Source organism: Budorcas taxicolor, chromosome 15 (assembly GCF_023091745.1).
Source record: "Budorcas taxicolor isolate Tak-1 chromosome 15, Takin1.1, whole genome shotgun sequence".
Taxonomy (NCBI): Eukaryota; Metazoa; Chordata; class Mammalia; order Artiodactyla; family Bovidae; genus Budorcas; species Budorcas taxicolor.
This window is the reverse complement of record NC_068924.1, coordinates 151,412-171,826: the sequence shown is the minus strand read 5'-3', so window position 1 is coordinate 171,826 and position 20,415 is coordinate 151,412. Positions and strand designations below refer to the sequence as shown.

At 39.1% G+C, this 20,415-nt stretch overlaps 1 pseudogene; it reads left to right on the top strand.

Annotated features, from left to right (window-relative positions):
• The first annotated feature begins 9,533 nt into the window (after positions 1 to 9,533).
• On the top strand, positions 9,534 to 10,451 carry LOC128060922 (olfactory receptor 9G4-like; annotated as a pseudogene).
• Positions 10,452 to 20,415: the final 9,964 nt, after the last annotated feature.

The following is a 20,415-nucleotide window of genomic DNA, read 5'->3' as shown; positions in this document are numbered from 1 at the left end:
TTGGAGAAGACTCTTGAGAGTCCCTTGGACTGCAAGGAGAGCCTACCAGTCCATTCTGAAGGAAATCAACCCTGGGATTTCTTTGGAAGGAATGATGCTAAAGCTGAAACTCCAGTACTTTGGCCACCTCATGCGAAGAGTTGACTCATTGGAAAAGACCCTGATACTGGGAGGGATTGGGAGCAGGAGGAGAAGGGGACGACCCAGGATCAAATGGCTGGATGAAATCACGTACTTGATGGACGTGAGTCTGAGTGAACTCCAGGAGACGGTGATGGACAGGGAGGCCTGGCGTGCTGCGATTTATGGTGTCGCAAAGAGTCAGATATGACTGAGCGACTGAACTGAAGTGAACTGTATAAGTGTAAGGGATTTGTTTTAGGTCATACCTGAATGGTCTAGTGGTTGCCCCTACTTTCTTCAGTTTAAGTCTGAATTTGGCAGTAAGGGCTTCATGGTCTGAGCCACAGTCTGCTCCAGTTTTTGTTTGTTCAATCACAGGAAATTTTGGATGCTGGAAAGAAGATAATAGTCCTTTTAATGTGTTCTCAAAGAGATCCACGAGTCCCAAAATTTAATCCAACTCAGGTAAAGAAGGAGGAATTCATAATTATAATAAGCAAGCTCACAAGATTGATATTTAGGGAAACAAGAATGTGAGAATCTTAAAGTGAAGAGAACAGTGCTCTTCTGTGGTGCATCACATCTTTCTCTGTAATCCAGATGGTGAGAATGGTCCATGTATCCATAACTACATGCATATGTAAGGATTGTTAATCTGCTCTTCTGGAGAAGGGAATGGCAACACATTCCAGTATTTTTGCCTGGAGAATTCCATGAACAGAGGAACCTGTTGGGCTACTGTCCATGGGGTCACAAAAGAGTCAGACATGACTGCGGACTAACACTAATCTGTTCTTACACATGATGTTGTAGACAACCTTTCTACTCTTATCTTTATGATAGATTCTATCAGTTCAGTTCAGTTCATTGCTCAGTCATGTCCGACTCTTTGCGACCCCATGAATCGCAGCACACCAGGCATCTCTGTCCATCACCATCTCCCAGAGTTCACTCAGACTCACGTCCATCGAGTCCGTGATGCCATCCAGTCATCTCATCCTTGGTCGTCCCCTTCTCCTCTTGCTTCCAATTCCTTCTGGCATCAGGGTCTTTTCCAATGAGTCAACTCTTCGCATGAGGTGGCCAAAGTACTGCAGCTTCAGCTTTAGCATCATTTCTTCCAAAGAAATCCCAAGGCTGATCTTCAGAATGGACTGGTTGGATCTCCTTGCAGTCCAAGGGACTCTCAAGAGTCTTCTCTAACACCATAGTTCAATAGCATCAATTCTTCAGCGCTCAGCCTTCTTCACAGTCCGATGCTCACATCCATACATGACCAAAGGAAAAACCATGGCCTTCACTAGACCGACCTTAGTGGGCAACGTAATTTCTCTGATTTTGTTTTATTTTTATTTTATTTTATTTTGGAAATGACTATGTTTTTTTTTTTTTAAGATTTGAAATATCTTTAATAGTGCAATAATATTCTATGACATGGGCTCTTAGAATTTATTTCTAGTCTACTACGCATGTACACCCATGGTGGATTCATGCCAATGTATGGCAAAACCAATACAGTATTGTAAAGTAAAATAAAGTAAAAATAAAAATTAAAAAAAAATAAAGAATACTACATGACTATGCTTTTAAGAAAAAGTAATTTACACAAGCAAGCTATGCACCAAATGAAACTTTTAAAATTTAAATAAATTCAGTTCAGCTCAGTCACTCAGTTGTTTCCGACTCTTTGTGACCCCATGAACTGCAGCATGCCAGGCCTCTCTGTCCATCACCAACTCCTGGAGTTTACCCAAACTCATGCCCATTGAGTCAGTGATGCTATCCAACCATCTCATCCTCTGTTTTCCCCTTCTCGTCCTGCACTAAATGTTTTCCAGCATCAGGATCTTTTCCAATGAGTCAGCTCTTCACAGCAGGTGACCAAAGTATTGGCGTTTCAGCTTCAACATCAGCCTTTCTAATGAATATTCACATCATTTAGGATGGACTGTTTGGGTCTCCTTGCTGTCTAAGGGACTCTCAAGAGTGTTCTCCAACACCACAGTTCAAAAGCATCAATTCTTCAGTGCTCAGCTTTTTTTATAGTCTGACTCTCACATCCATACATGACCACTGGAAAAACCATAACCTTGACTAGTGGACCTTTGTTGGCAAAGTAATGTCTCTGCTTTTGAATATGTTGTCTAGGTTGGTCATAACTTTCCTTCCAAGAAGTGTCTTTCAATTTCATGTCTACAGTCACCATCTGCAGTGATTTTAGAGCCTAAAAAGATAAAGTCAGCCACTGTTTCCACTGTTACCCCATGTATTTCCCATGAAGTAATAAGTCTGGATGTCATGGTCTTAGTTTTCTGAATGTTGAGCTTTAAGCCAACTTTCTTACTGTCCTCTTTCACTTTCTTTTAGGACTCTGAAGGAGAGGGAGACAGTGGGATGATTTGCGAGAATGGCTTTGACACATGTATACTATCATGTAAGAATCGAATCAACAGTCTATGTTCGATGCAGGATACAGGATGCTTGGGGCTGGTGTACGGGGATGATCCAGAGAGATGATATGGGGTGGGAGGTGGGAGGGGGTTCATGTTAGGGAACTCATGTACACTCGTGGTGGATTCATGTCAACGTATGGCAAAACCAATACAGTATTGTAAAGTAAAATAAAGTAAAATAAAAATTAAAAAAAAAAGAAAGTGAAAAAGGACAGTAAGAAAGTTGGCTTAAAGCTCAACATTCAGAAAACTAAGATCATGGCATTCAGATGTAACACTTCATGTCTCTGCTTTTGAATATACTATCCAGGTTGGTCATAACTTTTCTTCCAAGGAGTAAGTGTCTTTTAATTTCATGGCTGCAATCACCATCTGCAGTGATTTTGGAGCCCCCCAAAATAAAGTTTGACACTGTTTCCACTGGTTCCCCATCTATTTCCCATGGAGTGATGGGACTGGATGCCACGATCTTTGTTTTCTGAATGTTGATCTTTAAGACAACTTTTTTGCTCTCCTCTTTCACTTTCATCAAGAGGCTTTTTAGCTCCTCTTCACTTTCTGCCTTAAAGGTGGTGTCATCTGCATATCTGAGGTGATTGATATTTCTCCCATCAATCTTGATTTCAGCTTGTGTTTCTTCCAGTCCAGCGTTTCTCATGATATACTCTGCACATAGGTTAAATAAGCAGGGTGACAATATACAGCCTTGACGTACTCCTTTTGCTATTTGGAACCAGTCTGTTGTTCCATTTCCAGTTGTAACTGTTGCTTCCTGACCTGCATACAGATTTCTCAAGAGGCAGGTAAAGTGGTCTGGTATTCCCATCTCTTTCAGAATTTTCCACAGTTTATTGTGATCCACACAGTCAAAGACTTTGGCATAGTCAATAAAGCAGAAATAGATGTTTTTTTCTGGAACTCTCTTGCTTTTTCCATGATCCAGCAGATGTTGGCAGTTTAATCTCTGGTTCCTCTGCCTTTTCTAAAACCAGCTTGATCGTTAGGGAGTTCATGGTTCACATGTTGCTGAAGCCTGGCTTGGAGAATTTTGAGCATTACTTTACCAGCATGTGAGATGAGTGCAATTGTGCGGTAGTTTGAGCATTCTTTGGCATTGACTTTCTTTGGGATTGGGATGAAAACTGACCTTTTCCAGTCCTGTGGCCACTGCTGAGTTTTCCAAATTTGCTGGCATATTGAGTGCAGCACTTTCACAGCATCATCTTTCAGGATTTGAAACAGCTCCCCTGGAATTCCATCACCTCCACTAGCTTTGTTCATAGTGATGCTTTCTAAGGCCCACTAGACTTCACATTCCAAGATGTCTGGCTCTAGATTAGTGATCACATCATCATGACTATTTGGATTGTGAAGATCTTTTTTGTACAGTAAAGGATGTTAATAAATGGTATCTTAGGAACTGAATGCTGGTAAAGGATCAACTAATTTTTCATGGGGTGAATTTGTGTTCCACTGGCATTCTTAAAAGCACACATGTTTGTTTATTGATCCTATAGTCTTAATAGGTAACCAAAAAGTTTCACTGTACAAAATAGGAAATTATATCTTATAATAACCTTAAAATATAGGAAGAAAGATAACTGAATCACTGTGCTATACACCTGAAACTAACACACTTTAGTAAATTAACTCTACCTCAATAAGAAAGAAACAAAAAGGAAAAACAAACACATAGACACAGACATAGGTGATTAGCATCATGCTCTGCCCCTATCAATTCAAGGCACTAAAATGTGCATTTCAAAGCCTGCCAATCCTTTGTTGAGTGCAAGTGAATAAGCAAAAAATAAATATATAAAGATAAATTTATAGGTATATATATATATACACATATTAGTTTTCTGGGTTTTAGAAAGATTATTCGGGACACCACTATTCTGGCTTAAATGGCTTCCTTGTGGAAACTTAGTCACATTTTTTTTTCTTGAGGTCAGATTTAAAAGATTAGTCAGGCATCACTCATTTTTCTCAGAATGAAAATCACTATTACTTTATGATATTTTCTGGTGACATTTTTATGTACATATCACTGATATTTTTCTCATTTCTTAAACATGAAAAAGTGTGGGTTGGAGGTTGTTAAAAGACTTGCTCATAATTACAGACCCACCAAGGGATCCAATCAAGAGTTGAACTCAGGTGCCATTCCAACTGTGCAGCTATGCAAGGCTGACTATGCCAGCCCTGTCTGTTCCCAGGTAGGCATGCCGATGTGTTTGTGCTCAGCTGCTATGTTAGCGAGGGCTAGGTGAGGAAGAATGGACTCACTCATATGACTGGTGTCCAGCTTACTGTGAGAAAGGAGGTCCAAAAGAGAATATAACCAGATGTCTCATCTTTCAGCAATCTAATTAAGGCTTATTTATATGGTGGTGTCAGAATGTTAAAAGTGAGAAGAGAAGCAGTAATGTTTCTTGTATGTGTGTTAGTTGCTCAGTTATGTCTAACTCTTTGTGAACCCATGGACTGTAGCCTGCCAGGCTCCTCTGTCCATGGAACTCTTCAGTCAAGAATGATGGATTGGGTATCGTTCCCTTCTTCAAGGGTTCTTCCTGACCTAGGGATCAAACCCGTGTCTCCTGCATAGCATGAAGATGCTTTACTGTCTGAGCCACTAGGAAAGCCCAGTGTTTATTGAGATCCATGCTTAATATCTACACGGTGCTTCCAGTGTGGCAAACTATTTGTCAACACAAACCACAACATAATTCTAGATCAAAGGGTAGAATAAGAGAATCTACTCTTGATTTCATGAAATCAGTTTAAAAAGAAAAATCATTAAAAATATTAATCACATAGATCATTGGTTTGTGGTTAATTTACCTTAGAGACTGATCCCGGGTCTCTTGCATTGTAGGTGAGTTCTTTACCATCTGAACCATCAGGGAAGCCCATTAGAGAGTTAGTTTGGTGAGCTACAGTCCATAGCATCACAAAGAGTCAGACTGAAGTGACTTAGCACACTGCACACACACACACAGCATATAATATGATTACTCTGTGAACTCAGAATGATGAATAATTGACTTGGTCTTTTAATAGAATGTTCTAAAATTTCCACGAAATTTATTTATTCACTCTCGCCAAGATTTTGTAGCTTCTTGTGTAAAAATATAGAAAGGATGCTTCCACTGTTAACTAATAATTTGAAAGGATCTTGTCTTTAAGACTTTCCTAGTCTTTGGGGGTTTGATTGTTATATAAATACACATTCCTGGTTAGGAAAGGAATTGAAACGGAGTCTTTGAGTTTGTTTGTTACCATAAGTTCCCAGTTTATACAAGCTGTAGTAATTTTCCCAAGACTTCTTAATGCTTCTTTCCTACATTTATCGGAGGGTAGACTCAGCAGGGAATAAAGAACTAAGGATTTCAGAGAAATTTCTATTTAGAGCGAACTTTTCATCTCTTTCAGTCCATTCTCTGATTTGCATTCAAAATTAACCTTGAAAATATAAATCTGACCATGTTACTTCCTCATGATGGCTGCTGCTTCTGCTGCTGCTAAGTCACTTCAGTCATGTCTGACTCTGTGCGACCCCAGAGACAACAGCCCATCAGGCTCCCCCGCCCCTGGGATTCTCCAGGCAAGAACACTGGAGTGGATTGTCATTTCCTTCTCCAATACTCATGATGGCAGTGTTCCCATTTGTGTTGGTTTCAAGAGCCAGATTCCCAATATGGCTTCCAATAAGCTTAGTGAATGGATAACTCTTACAACTCATTCCTGATTCCTCTCTCCATCCCTTTCTTCAGTTAACCATTCGTAGTTTCTTAGCTCACCAGACTCTCATGTTAAGGATCTGATCATGAAAATCCTCTAGTCTCTTAACATTACCCTTGACAAGGAGCCACAATTGGATTCATTTTACAGGGTCATATAAATATCTATTCTTCTGGGAAAACTTTTGGCATAGACCAGAACATTTTTTTTTTTTTTTCAGTTGTATTCCTCTATAGAGGGCAGTCATAGAAGAGTAGTAATTGGTCTGTGCAGATATTTTAGTTTTGTTCCCCAAATTATATTATATTAAAAGTGAATATTATGTTTATGGTGGTATATGTAGAATATTATTCAATCATAAAAATAATAAAATAATAGCATTTGCAACCACATGGATGAATCTAGGCACTTCCCAGGTGGTGCTAGTGGAAAAGAACCCTGGTGCTAATGCAGGAGATGTAAGAGACTTGGGTTTGAACCCTGGATATGGAAGATCCCCTGAAGGAGGAAATTTCAACCCACTCCAGTATTCTTGCTGGAAAATTCCATGGGCAGAGGAGTCTGGTGGGCTACAGTTCATAGGGTCACAAAGAACTGGACAGGACTGAGCATGCATGCACACCATCCTACACATAAAATCTATAAATAATAAGAACATGCATATACAGGAAACCTAGTCAATACTATGCAATGGCTTATGGGAAAGGAATCTAAGAAAGAGTGGATATATATGTGTGTGTATATATATATAATGAATTTTCTTTACTATACATCTGAAACAACATTGTAAATGAACTGTACTTTGATAAAAATTTTTTATATGTGCTTAATAAGTATCAGATATTTTTTATTCTTTAGTCAAGTGAGAATGTAGCAGAGAAAATTTATAGTAATTATTGAGATGGTGTCTATAGCCTTTTTATTCATTTATTTTTTGTGTTGCGTTACTTTTTCTTCTCTTAATATTTATTTATTTATTTATTTTTTGGCTGCATCAAGTCTCAGTTTCATTGCGATACATCTTTGATGTTCATGGTAGCATGCAGGATCTATTAGTTGCAGCATGCTAACTCTTAGTTGCAGCACGTGGGATCTAGATGCCTGAACAGGGATTGAACCTGGGCCTCTGACATTGAGAGAGTGGAGTCTTAGCCACTGGACTTCAAGGGAAGAACCTATAATGCATCCTTTTATGCATTATCAATATAAAGAAAGCTGAGCACTGAAGAATCGATGCTTTTGAATTGTGGTGTTGGAGAAGACTCTTGAGAGTCCCTTGGACTGCAAGGAAATCCAACCAGTCCATCTTAGAGGAAATCAGTCCTGAATATTCATTGGAAGGACTGATGCTGAAGCTGAAATTCCAGTACTTTGACCACCGTATGTTGAAGAACTGACTCATTTGAAAAGACCATGATGCTGGGGAAGATTGAAGACAGGAGAAGGGGATGACAGAGGATGAGATGGTTGGATGGCATCACTGACTCTATAAACATGAGTTTGAGTAAACTCCGGGAGTTGGTGATGCCCAGGAAGGCCTGGCATACTGCAGTCCATGGGGTCGCAAAGAGTCAGACATGACAGAGTGACTGAACTGAATATAATAACCAGAATCTCCACCCAAGATAATTCTATTAAGTTTGAGTATATCTAGAAAGCTGTATTGTACAACTGAATAACAATGACACTATAACTGTGAAGCTCCTAGGATGTATGGGAATCAATCATGTAACTAATATACATTTGTTGAAGTTCTAATAGATGAAGACAAATGGTAAGAGGGAGGATTATAAAAATTTAAGTTAACACAAGTTTACAGAACCTAGGATATAAGACTAAAGTATCTGTGCTTTGGGTATGAATGAGAAGAAATCCATTATATGCTGAAAAAAAAAAAAAAAAAGAAATGGCCTCAGGACTCCAAAGGTGATTTTACCATCATGTCATCAGTCAAGTCACATCCTCTCTGAACCCTCAGCTACACTGGAAACGTTAGGATAACAAGTCATTGAAAGATTAACTACTTCACTAAGTAACAAGTGGAACCAATATATCTTGAGGTAGAAATTTTGGATTTGCATTCTAGGTATAGAATTGTCTCTGGTTTGCCTCAAAGATTAATATTTTAATATTAAAGTAAATCACAGTTCTCTTAGTTTTAGCTTTCTTTCACTGCCTCTATGGGGGCTTCACAGATGGAGCTAGTGGTTAAGAATCTGCCTGTCAATGCAGGAGATGTAAGAGATGCAAGTTCAATCTCTGAGAGCTCTGGAAGTTCAAGATATAAATCTGGAAGGATTCATAAGTTTTCAATGGAGGTTTGACACCAAAAAGTTGGTTCTTTGTAATATTCAACACTACTGAATCCAAATATGCTGTAACTATGTATATAAATCTCACATCAACTAGAGAAAGTGCAGAATAAAAACTCACTTTGAAGGTAAAGAAATTCAAGTTGTCAAAGAATTATAGGATTGCCTTAGCTCAAAGAAGAAGAGAAAAACATATTTACTTATTAGAGAGGTCAAGGCTTAACAGTTGAGAACATGAGGTCTTGGTACAGAAAATTCTAGGTTCAAATACTATCTCTGCTTTTGATCAGTTATAGGTCCTTGGAAACATTTCTTAAACTACATGAGGATTATAATAATATCTTAATAACTGTGGAAAGTATTAAGTGGGTTAAGTATAGGATTTAGGACACTGTCCAAACAAAATGAAATGTGTGTGTGTATGTGTGTGTGTGTGTATTTCTGTTTGCACTAGTAGTGACAAGAGCAGTACAGTGTACTGATATTTGTTGAACTATCAGCACCATGCTAGACATATAGATTCTCAATAATACATGCAGAATACTCAACATTTTTCACCACTCATCATGTACTAGACATTTGGCTGATATTTTCCTGTATATCTGCTTAACTCAATCAGACAACCTGTCAATGTCATCATTTTATTCATTCATTTGATAAGACTCAGATACTCACCCTCCATTAAGCAAATAGCAAGTGAAGGCCCTAATTCTAAAATCAGTTATTTTATCCAATTCTTGTGGTCTTCCCAAGTGACAGACTGAAGATACAGTATTTTACCAACATTGTAAGGAATTAATATGCCTCCTTTCAGTTGTTAATTGATACTTCTATTTCTTTATTCCAAAAGAAAAATCAGCATTTTTTTCTCATTATCTTATCAAGCTTTCTCCTAGTGGACATGGAAACTGGAAATCATACCATCCTGACTGAATTCATCTTACTGGGTTTCTCAACAGACCTCCAGTGGCAACTAATACTATTTGGAGTATTTCTGACTGTCTATTTGGTAATCTTGTCAGGTAACATGACCCTGGTTATCTTAATTCATATTGATTCCCACCTGCACACATCTATGTATTTTTTCATTGGCAATCTCTCTTTCTTGGATTTCTGGTACACCTTTGTGTACACTCCTAGAATGCACTTGTATCTCAGAAGATAAGTGCTTTTCCTTGGCTGAATGTGGAGCCCAACTATTCTTTTCTTGTGTTGTAGCCTACCTATACTGAGTGCTTTCTCCTAGCAGTCATGGCATATGACCGCCACATGGCAATCTGTAACCCGCCACTTTATTCAAGTTTGTACCAGACTTGTTGCTGGCTCCTGTATAGGAGGGTTCTTGGATGCCATCGCCCATACTGCCAACACTTTTCACCTGAGTTTCTATGGCGAAACATATCATTGACCATTTCTGTGATGCACCACCACTGGTGAAGATGTCATGTACAGACACCAAGGTCTATGAGGAGGTCCTCCTGGGTCTTGTGGGTTTCATGGTCCTCTCGAGCATTCTTGTCATCATTATTTCCTATTTCCACATCTTTCTGGCTATTCTGAGAATCCACGCACCTTCAGGAAGGCGCAAGGTTTTTTCCACCTGTGCTTCACACCTGGTCTCGATCATGCTCTTCTATGGATCATTGCTCTTCACATATTCAAGGCCAAGTTCCACCTACTCCCTGAAGAGAGACAAAATGGCTGCCCTGTTCTACATTGTGATCAACCCACTGTTCAACCCTCTCATCTATAGACTGAGAAACAAAGACATCAAGAGGCCTTCTGGAATGCAACAAAGACCATAAAACCTCAGAGATGAAGGTGATCATTTTTTTTTTTCCAGAATGTTCTCATTGTGTTTTCTAAGTTATTGGCTTATTTATGTGTTTGTAAACATTACTATATTTCAGGTAAATGCAGCATGTTATACGTAAAATAAGAAACACTGGTTAAACCATATTGTTTTTTAATACTCCCTTTTTGTGATTAAACTATTTTAAACCTGCGATATTAGTTTGTTTGATGTTTTAAGATACTGTAGGATGCTTCATTTTGTAGTTGTGGTTTCGATGCTTAGTCATGCTGAACTCTTGCAACTCCGGGAACTGTAGCTCACCAGGCTCCTCTGTCCTTGGGTTTCTCCAGACAAGAACGTTAGAGTGGTTTGCCATTTTTTTTCTTCAGGGGATGTTCTTCACTCAGGCATTGGACCCACATCTCCTAAACTGCAGATGGATTTTTTTTTTTTACCACTGAGCCATTATGAGAAACTTATTATGCTTCTTAGTGATACTATATTTTCCATAACATTTATCTGTCTGATTATCTTTGGAAAGTCTTAGAGAGAAAAAAGAATTTGATTTTTTTAAATAAAATTTGATTTTGAATCTCTGTGCACAGACTTCATTCTGTGGGGAAAATATTTGGAATGGCTAAATTTTTTGGAAGTTAACTAAAGATTTTATACACTTTTATTTTTAGCAAGTAATTCTACCACACTTATTCAAAAGCTCTAAATGAGTACATAGAAAATATCATTGTAAATTTATGTCTTTATAAAATTGATGTATTCTACATTAATTTAATATAGGGTCATATATTTGGCAAAATATTAAACTGATGTAGATGAAATGCTAGGTCCATGAATCAAGGCAAATTGGAAGTGGTCAAATAAGAGATGACAAGAGTGAACATCGACATTTTAGGAATCAGCAAACTAAAATGGACTGGAATTGAGGAATTTAACTGAGATGACCATTATATGTACTACTGTGGGCAAGAACCCCTTAGAAGAAATGGAGTAGCCATCATAGTCAACAAAAGAGCCTGAAATGCAGTACTTGGATTCAATCTAAAAAATGACAGAATAATCTCTGTTTGTTTCTAAGGCAAACCATTCAATATCACAGTAATCCAAGTCTATGCCCTGACTAATAATGCTCAAGAAGCTGAAGTTAAACAATTCTATGAAGACCTAGAAGATGTTCTAGAACTAACAACTCAAAAAGATATCCTTTTCATTTTAGAGGAGTGGAACACAGAAGTAGGAAGTCAAGAAATACCTAGAGTAAAAAGCAAATTTAGCCTTGGAGTACAGAATGAAGCAGGGCAAAGGCTAGTAGAGTTTTGCCAAGAGAACACACTGGTCATAGCAAACACCCTCTTCCAACAACACAAGAGAAGACTCTACATATGGAAATAACCAGATGATCAATATCAAAATCAGATTGATTATATTCTTTGCAGCCAAAGAGGGAGAAGCTCTATACAGAAATAAAAAAAAGGCCAGTAGCTGACTGTAACCCAGATCATGAACTCCTTACTGCCAGATTCAGACTTAAATTGAAGAAAGTAGGGAAAACAACTAGACCATTCAGGTATGACCTAAATCAAACTCCTTATGATTATACAGGGGAAGTGCAAAATAGATTCAAGGGATTAGACCTGATAGACAGAGTTCCTGAAGAAGTATGGATGGAGGTTCATGACATTGTCCAGGAGGCAGTCATCAAGATCATCCCCAAGAATAAGAAATGCAAAAAAGCAAAATGGTTGTCTGACGAGTCCTCACAAAAAGCTGAAAAAAGAAGAGAAGCTAAAAGCAAAAGAGAAAAGGAAAGATATGGCCATTTGAATGCAGAGTTCCAAAGAATAGCAAGGAGAGATAAGAAAGCCTTCCTCGGTGATAAATGCAGAGAAACTGAGGAAAACAACAGAATGGGAAAGACTAGACTGTGTCTTAGAATTATTTAAATCAGTTTCTACACCCCGCAGGATTGTAGATTCCTGCAAACCCTTAGGATTAGATGGCAATTAAATAAAACTGTGTTTTGAAAAATTGGGAATTAGTAAGATGGAGAAGGTGACGACAGAGGATGAGATGGTTGGATGGTATCACCAACTCTATGAGTTTTACATCGAGTTTGAGCAAGCTCCAGGAGTTACTGATGGATACAGAAGCCTGATGTGCTGCCGTCGATGGAGTCACAAAGAATTGGACATGACCGAGTGACTGAACTGAAGATGCAGAATTTTTTTTCTTTTTTGAGACTAAGTTTTCCTAGTGAGAATTTTCAATCTCATTTTTCTTTAGTTATGCAGAATCCAAATTAAACTTATGTGTATACATATGCATACCATATATACATATGTTCAGAACATGCATATATATATATATATATATATATATATATATATATATATATATATGTATACTGCTAAGTCACTTCAGTCATGTCTGACTCTGTGCGATCCCATAGATGATAGTCAACCAAGCTCTGCCAACCCTGGGATTCTCCAAGCAAGAACACTGGAGTGGGTTGTCATTTCCTTCTCCAGTGCATGAAAGTGAAAAGTGAAAGTGAAGTCGCTCAGTCATGTCCGACTCTTTGTGACCCCATGGACTGCAGCCTACCAGGCTCCTCTATCCATGGGATTTTCCAGGCAAGAATACTGGAGTGGGGTGCCATTGCCTTCTCCATATATATGTATACACATATGTTATTAAAATCATGTGGATATTAAAATCAAATGTTCACTAACATTATTTTTAAACATTATAATTTATTTATTTTTAATTGAGGGAGAGTTTCTTTCAGTATTGTGTTGGTTTCTGCCATACATCAACATGAATCAGCCATAGGTCTGATATAGTATCAGACCTATATATCTGTCTCTCTCTCCTGAACCTCCCTTCCACTTCCCACCCCATCCCACATCTCTAGGTTTGTCACAGAGCCCCAGTTTGAGCTCCCTGAGTCATACAGCACATTCCCACTAACTATCTGTTTTACATATGGTAATGTATGTGTTCCCGTGCTACTCTTTCCATTTGTTCCATGGTCTCCTTCCATGCCTTCTATCCACAAGTCTGCTCTCCATGTTTTTGTCTCCATTGCTGCCTTTGTCACATGTTGAATACCTTTCCTCTGTTCTTTCAAATCCATGTTCTATCCTTTTAATCTCATCTCTGCTCCAGGTTGCTCAGCTATACTAACTGCATCAGTAGGCACATTTGTTATCTTCATACTTAGTGTGTTTAGCCAGTGATTGTGACTAGAAGGGAAGAGAGTAGGGTCAGAGTGTTTTTTTTTTTTTTCCCAGCCTCCTTTCTTGCAAAAATGTCATAGCTGGCTTCATCCCTGGACTTAAATCATAGATCTTGCTGGATGGCCCATTTCAAAGCTTCCCCTCCATTGCTAATAACCTCTTTCTTTTCTTATATTGATTCCTCCAGGAACAGAGGAGGTAACAGCTCTCAGAAGTTATTCAGTTCAGAAGTTATTAGTTCTAGATTAATTACACTAATCTGGAAATTCTGCAAGCCTTAGACATCCTTTGTATTAATACCGTTATTAAACCCTCACCAAATTAACCCATTTGTATGGCCTTCCGCTACCTGCCAGGTTCATAACTGATATTAATATTAGAGCAGTCTCAGGAGATAAGCATTCAAATATAATTGAATTGTTCACATATTTGAAGATTAGACATAAACTCATCCTGGTGGGAAATGGCACAGTAGTAACATATAGCATCTTGGAGTGGTTTGCCGTGCCTTTCTCCAAGGGCTCTTCCTGACCCAGGGATCGAACCCATGTCTCTTATGTCTCCTGCGCTGGAAGCTGTGTTCTTTACCACTAGCACCACCTGAGAAGCCCCTGCAGTAGTATCAGACTTACTTAATGATCACCAGTGGCATCACGGAATGAAAGCTAGGCGGAAACAAAGCACTGAGGGATTGTTTCCTGTAGCAGAGAAGCATGCAGATGGAGATTATAAACACCATGGGGGGTGCTGGCTTCTGCTTCAGTTTAAACCTGAGACTATCCAATTGATAAAACAGGTGGCAGCAAGCTTAAACTATATCTTTGATGGAGTCTCTCACTTCCTCTGGTCCTTGGGAAACTACATTTGAGGACAGATGCTATGGCCACATTATAGCAGTGCAGAGTTACCTTCCCAAATAAACTTGTTTTGTATTTAAGGAAAGATAAGAATATGACCAGAAGGGAGTGAGGTTCTGAGGCATAGGGTAGGGGCATTTGGGCAGAGAAGTAAAAATGTGAGAATTTTTCATCTCAAATCCTTCAGTCTCATTTCAAAAACCAATAATTTCTCCCTTTATCTAGGGAATAAGAACTTTCACAGAATTTTCTCATTATTAACTGTACCTGGGAGGATTGAACATATGCAGAAACAAACCTCCCTTTCACCCAACCCCATCATCCTCCCTTTCCTCTGTGTTTAGTGTGAAACTTCAAAATTCACATAGCCCAGACAGTGAAATGCAAAATCTGACCTGCTAAGAATTTCAGGATATCATCAATCAAGGTTGGCAAGAGTCTCTAGAATATCTATAGGAATGGATTCTGAGAGCATGAGACCAAGGACAACGAAACTTTAAGTTTGTTATGGCTAACTGTACTGATACAGGAACACTAAGCAAGGATTTGGGATTTGAAATCAGAATATCAGACCAACCTAACATGATATTGAAGATGGATGACAGAAATATTGTAAATAACCTATGAGGTGTGATCTACTCCACTGATGCCTAAACATCACCCTCCTCACCTCTCACCTGGCTTCTCAAATGGCTTCAAGAACATACACTTTCCCAAGGTATTCATTGGAAGGACTGAGGCTGAAGCTGAAACTTTAATATTTTGGCCACCTGATGCAAAGAACTGACTCATTTGAAAAGACCCTGATGCTGGGAAAGATTGAAGGCAGGAGGAGAAGAGGATGACAGAGGATGAGGTGGTTGGATGGCATCACTGACTCAATAGATGTGAGTTCGAGTAAATTCTGGGTGTTGGTGATGACAGGGAGGCCAGGCGTGCTGTGGTTCATGGGGTCACAAAGAGTCAGACACAACTGAGCGACTGAACTGAACTGAACTGAAGAAACACATTGTTTAGGGAGTCATTAGCACCCTTGTAAAGCTTTTGGCAGGAGCTACTATTAGTATGCTATGGGTGATGGCAAGGGAAGCTGCTGTGGGATTGGACTCCAAAATATTAGAAGCCAGGTTGCAGTGCATAACTGTCAGTCTCACACTAGAAAGAATGGCTTAAGTGGATTTTTTTCTGTCACAGTTTCTCTGAAGAGTTAGCTACTGATTGCTGAGGGTCAACACACATGTATACATATATTTGTCTAGTTACAAGAATATTATATATATAAACTACCTTAGAGGTGAAGGAGCTGAGTGCCTTGTCAGATGAAGGAACTAGCAAATAGAGTGGAAAACTGATGTGCTTAAGGTCACATAGGTAAAAGCACAACTTTTTCAAGAACCTGGTCTTCCTAATAGATTCTAGGGTGCCATGATAATCTGTTCATAGAAAAAGGACAAAAAGAAAGACAAAAGGGAGAAATGAAGGATACAAAGCTCCAATAGCTATCACACTGAAAGGGAATATTAAGCATTTTAATAATCCATTAACTCATGACCCTTCCCCAAAGACCTTCCATTAAAGAAAAAAGAAGATAATTGTATTTTTGGATTTTAGAAGTCACAATAAAGTAGCATAGGAATTTTACCTTTCATTTACCTATTTTTAAAGAGAGTCAATGTTTTCTGATACTTTCTGATGACGCTTTAAAGGGAAGGAAATAGTTTTGAGTACTCAGGGAAATAATGACAATTGGTCTTTTTTACTTTTACTCTGTCTCTTTTCTTTCTGTTTTTAAAGAGCTGCAATAGCGGTCCTAAGATGGCAGAGGAACAGGATGCGGAGACCACTTTCTCCCCCACAAATTCATCAAGAGAACATTTAAACACTGAGTAAATTCCACAAAACAATGCCTGAATGCAAGCAGAGGACATCAGGCACCCAGAAAGCAGCCCATTGTCTTTGAAAAGAGGTAGGAAAAAATGTAAAAGATAAAAAAAGAGACAAAAGAGTTAGGGATGGAGCTCCATCCTGGGAAGGGAGTCTAAAAAAGAGAGAAGTTTCCAAACACCAGGAAACACTCTCACTGCCAAGTCTGTAGCGAGCCTTGGAAGCAGAGTGGGCAACGTAACAGGGGAGAAAAATAAATAAGTAATTAAAACCCACATATTATGAGCCCAACAGTTACTCCCCCAGTGGAAAAGCAACACAGATGCCTGCACCTGCCACTAGCAAGTGGGGGCTGGAGAGGGAGGCATGGGCTGCATTGCTTAGAGTAAGGATCCAGCCTGAATGCCCCGAGGGTAATCAGAGCGAACTAACTTGGACTAGCAAACCAGACTGTGGGATAGCTACCACGAGAAAAACTCTAAACTAAGACACCACCAGGACCACACACAGAACAAAGTACTGAACAGAATTAGCAGGCTGCAGACCATCCCCCTCCAGTGACAGGCAGCCAGAGCTGGAAGGGGGCAATCACAGCCCCAGAGAGACATTATCTACCAAACTGCAAGCAGGCTTCATTGCTAACTGAAATTTCTTGGGGTTCTGGACAGTAATCATCTGCCTGAGAAGGTGTGCCGGTTGTACACACAGAAAAATGAGCAGCATGGATGGGAGAGGCGATAAGTCGCAGCAACCATGCTCGCCAAACACCTCATCACCTGAGCTGCTTGGACCTGGGAAGGACACAAAATGCAAGCCCAATTGAGTCTGCACCTCTGAGGACTACCCGAGTGCCTGAACCTGAGAGGCTTAGACCTGGGATGTGCACGCAGCCCAAGGTCGGCCTCTGACGGTTCCCGGCGGAGCAACCTAGAGCCTGAGTTATTTGGGCAGGGAAGGCACACGTGCTGTGAGGAAGGGCACAAGTGCTGTGAGTGAGGGAAGGCCCAGTGTAGCTGACACAGTGCGAGCACATGCCAGAGTTATTTGTTTGCAGCATCCCTCCCTCCCCACAGTGCAACTGAACAACTGAGCCTAAAAAAAAGTGTCCACCACCGCCCTCCTTATGTCAGAGAGGAAATCAGACACTGAAGAGACCAGCAAACAGAAGAAGCTAAAACAGATGGAACTGCCTTGGAAGTGACAGGTGCAAGAGATTAAAACCCTGTAGTTAGTACCTACTACCTAGGAAGTGGCCTATAGATGTTGAAAAATATAAACCAGACCAAGGAACTATCCAAAAATGAACTGACCCCACACTGCTCACAACAACACCAGAGAAAGTCCTAGATATATTTTTACTCTTGTTATGATCATTCTTTTTTTTCCTTTTTTTTAAAACTTTTTAACATTTTGAAGTCCTCTATTACTCCTTTAATTTTCATTTTTATATCCTACTATTATAAAAAAAGACCCTATTTTTAAAGCAAACTTTATATATATATATATATATATATATATATATATATATATGCATATATGTACATATATATATATATTTTAAAAAATAATTTTTGTGACTTTTTTTGTTTGTTTTCTTCTCTTTTCTTTAATATTGTATATTTGAAAATCCAACCTCTACTCTAGATTTTTAATCTTTGCTTTTTGGTATTTGTTATCAATTTTGTACCTTTAAAAACCCAGTCTTCAGTACCCATTTTTTCTTGGGAGCGAGATTACTGGCTTGACTGCTCTCTCCTCCTTTGCACTCTCCTTTTTCTCCACCAGGTCACCTCTGTCTCCTCCCTCCCCCTTCTCCTCTCTTCCCAACTCTGTGAATCTCTGTATGTTCCAGACAGTGAAGAACACTTAGGGAACAGATTACTGGCTGGATCTGTCTCTCTGCTTTTCATTACCCCCTTTTATCCTTCTGGCCACCTCTGTCTCCTTCCTCCCTCTTTTCTTCTCTGTATAACTCCATGAACATCCCTGAGCAGTCCAGACTGTGGAGTGCACATAAGGAAGTGATTACTGGCTAGCTTTCTCTCTCCTCTTTTGATTCCACCTCACCTCATTTGGATCACCTCTAACTCCCCCATCACTCTTCTCCATGTAATTCTGTGAACCTCTCTGGGTGTCCCTCATTGTGGAGAAACTTTTCATCTTTAACCTAGATGTTTTATCAGCAGTGCTGTATAAACCAAGAAGTCTTGAGACAACTGTAAAAATAAGACTGAAAACCAGAAGCAGGAGGCTTAAGCCCAAATCCTGAGAACATCAAAGAACTCCTGACTGCAGGGAACATTAATCGATAGGAGCTCATCAAATGCTTCCATACCTACACTGAAACCAAGCACCACCCAAGGGCCAACAAGTTCCAGAGCAAGACATACCACACAAATTCTCCAGCAACACAGGAACACAGCCCTGAGCTTCAATATACAGGCTGCCCAAAGTTACTTCAAAGCCATTGACATCTCATAACTCATTATTGGACACTTCATTTCATTCCAGAGAGAAGAAATCCACCTCTACCCACCAGCACACCAACACAACCATGCCTAATCAAGAAACTTTGACAAGCCATTGACAGAACCCACCCACAGCGAGGAAACTCCACAATAAAGAGAACTCCACAAACTGCTAGAATACAGAAAGGCCACCCCAAACGCAGCAATAAAAACAAGATGAAGAAACAGGGGAATACCCAGCAAGTAAAGTAACAGGATAAATGCCCATGAAACCAAACAAAAGAGGAATAGATCGGGAATCTACCTGATAAACAATTCTGAATAATGATAGTGAAAATGATCCAAAATCTTGAAATAAAACCAGAATCACGGATAAATAGCCTGGAGACAAGGATTGAGAAGATGCAAGAAAGGTTTAACAAGGACCTAGAAGAAATAAAAAATAGTTGATATAGAGTGAATAATGCAATAAATAAGATCAAAAACACTCTGGAGGCAACAAATAGTAGAATAACTCAGGCAGAAGATAGGATTAGTGAAATAGAAGATAGAATGGTAGAAATAAATAAAGCTGAGAGGAAAAAAGAAAAAGGAATTAAAAGAAATGAGGACAATCTCAGAGACTTCCAGGACAATATTAAATGCTCCAACATTTGAATCATAGGAGTCACAGAAGAAGAAAACAAAAAGAAAGACCATGAGAAAATACTTGAGGAGATAATAGTTGAAAACTTCCCTAAAATGGGGAAGGAAATAATCAGCCAAGTCCAAGAAACCCAGAGAGTGCCAAACAGGATAAACCCAAGGTGAAACACCCCAAGACACATTAATCAAATTAACAAAGATCAAACACAAAGAACAAATATTAAAAGCAGCATGGGAAAAACAACAGATAACATACAAGGGGATTCCCATAAGGATAACAGCTGATCTTTCAATAGAAACTCTTCAGGCCAGAAGGGAATGGCAAGACATACATAAAGTGATGAAATAAAATAACCTATAGCCTAAATTACTGTACCCAGCAAGGATCCCATTCAAATATTAAGGAGAAATCAAAGGCTTTACAGAGAAGCAAAAGCTGAGAGAATTCAGCACCACCAAATTAGCTCTCCAACAAATGCTAAAGGATATTCTCTAGACAGGAAACACAAAAAGGGTGTATAAACCTGAACCCAAAACAATAAAGTAAATGGAAACAGGATCATACTTATCAATAATTAACTTAAACATAAATGGGTTGAATGCCCCAACCAAAAGACAAAGACTGGCTGAATGGATACAAAAACAAGACCCATATATATGTTGTCTACAAGAGATCTACCTCAAAACAAGGGACACATACAGACTGAAAGTGAAAGGCTGGAAAAGATATTCCATGCAAATAGAGACCCAAAGAAAGCAGGAGTAACAATACTCATATCAGATAAAATAGACTTTAAAGCAATGGCTGTGAAAAGTGACAAAGAAGGACACTACATAATGATCAAAACAACAATCCAAGATGAAGATATAACAATTATAA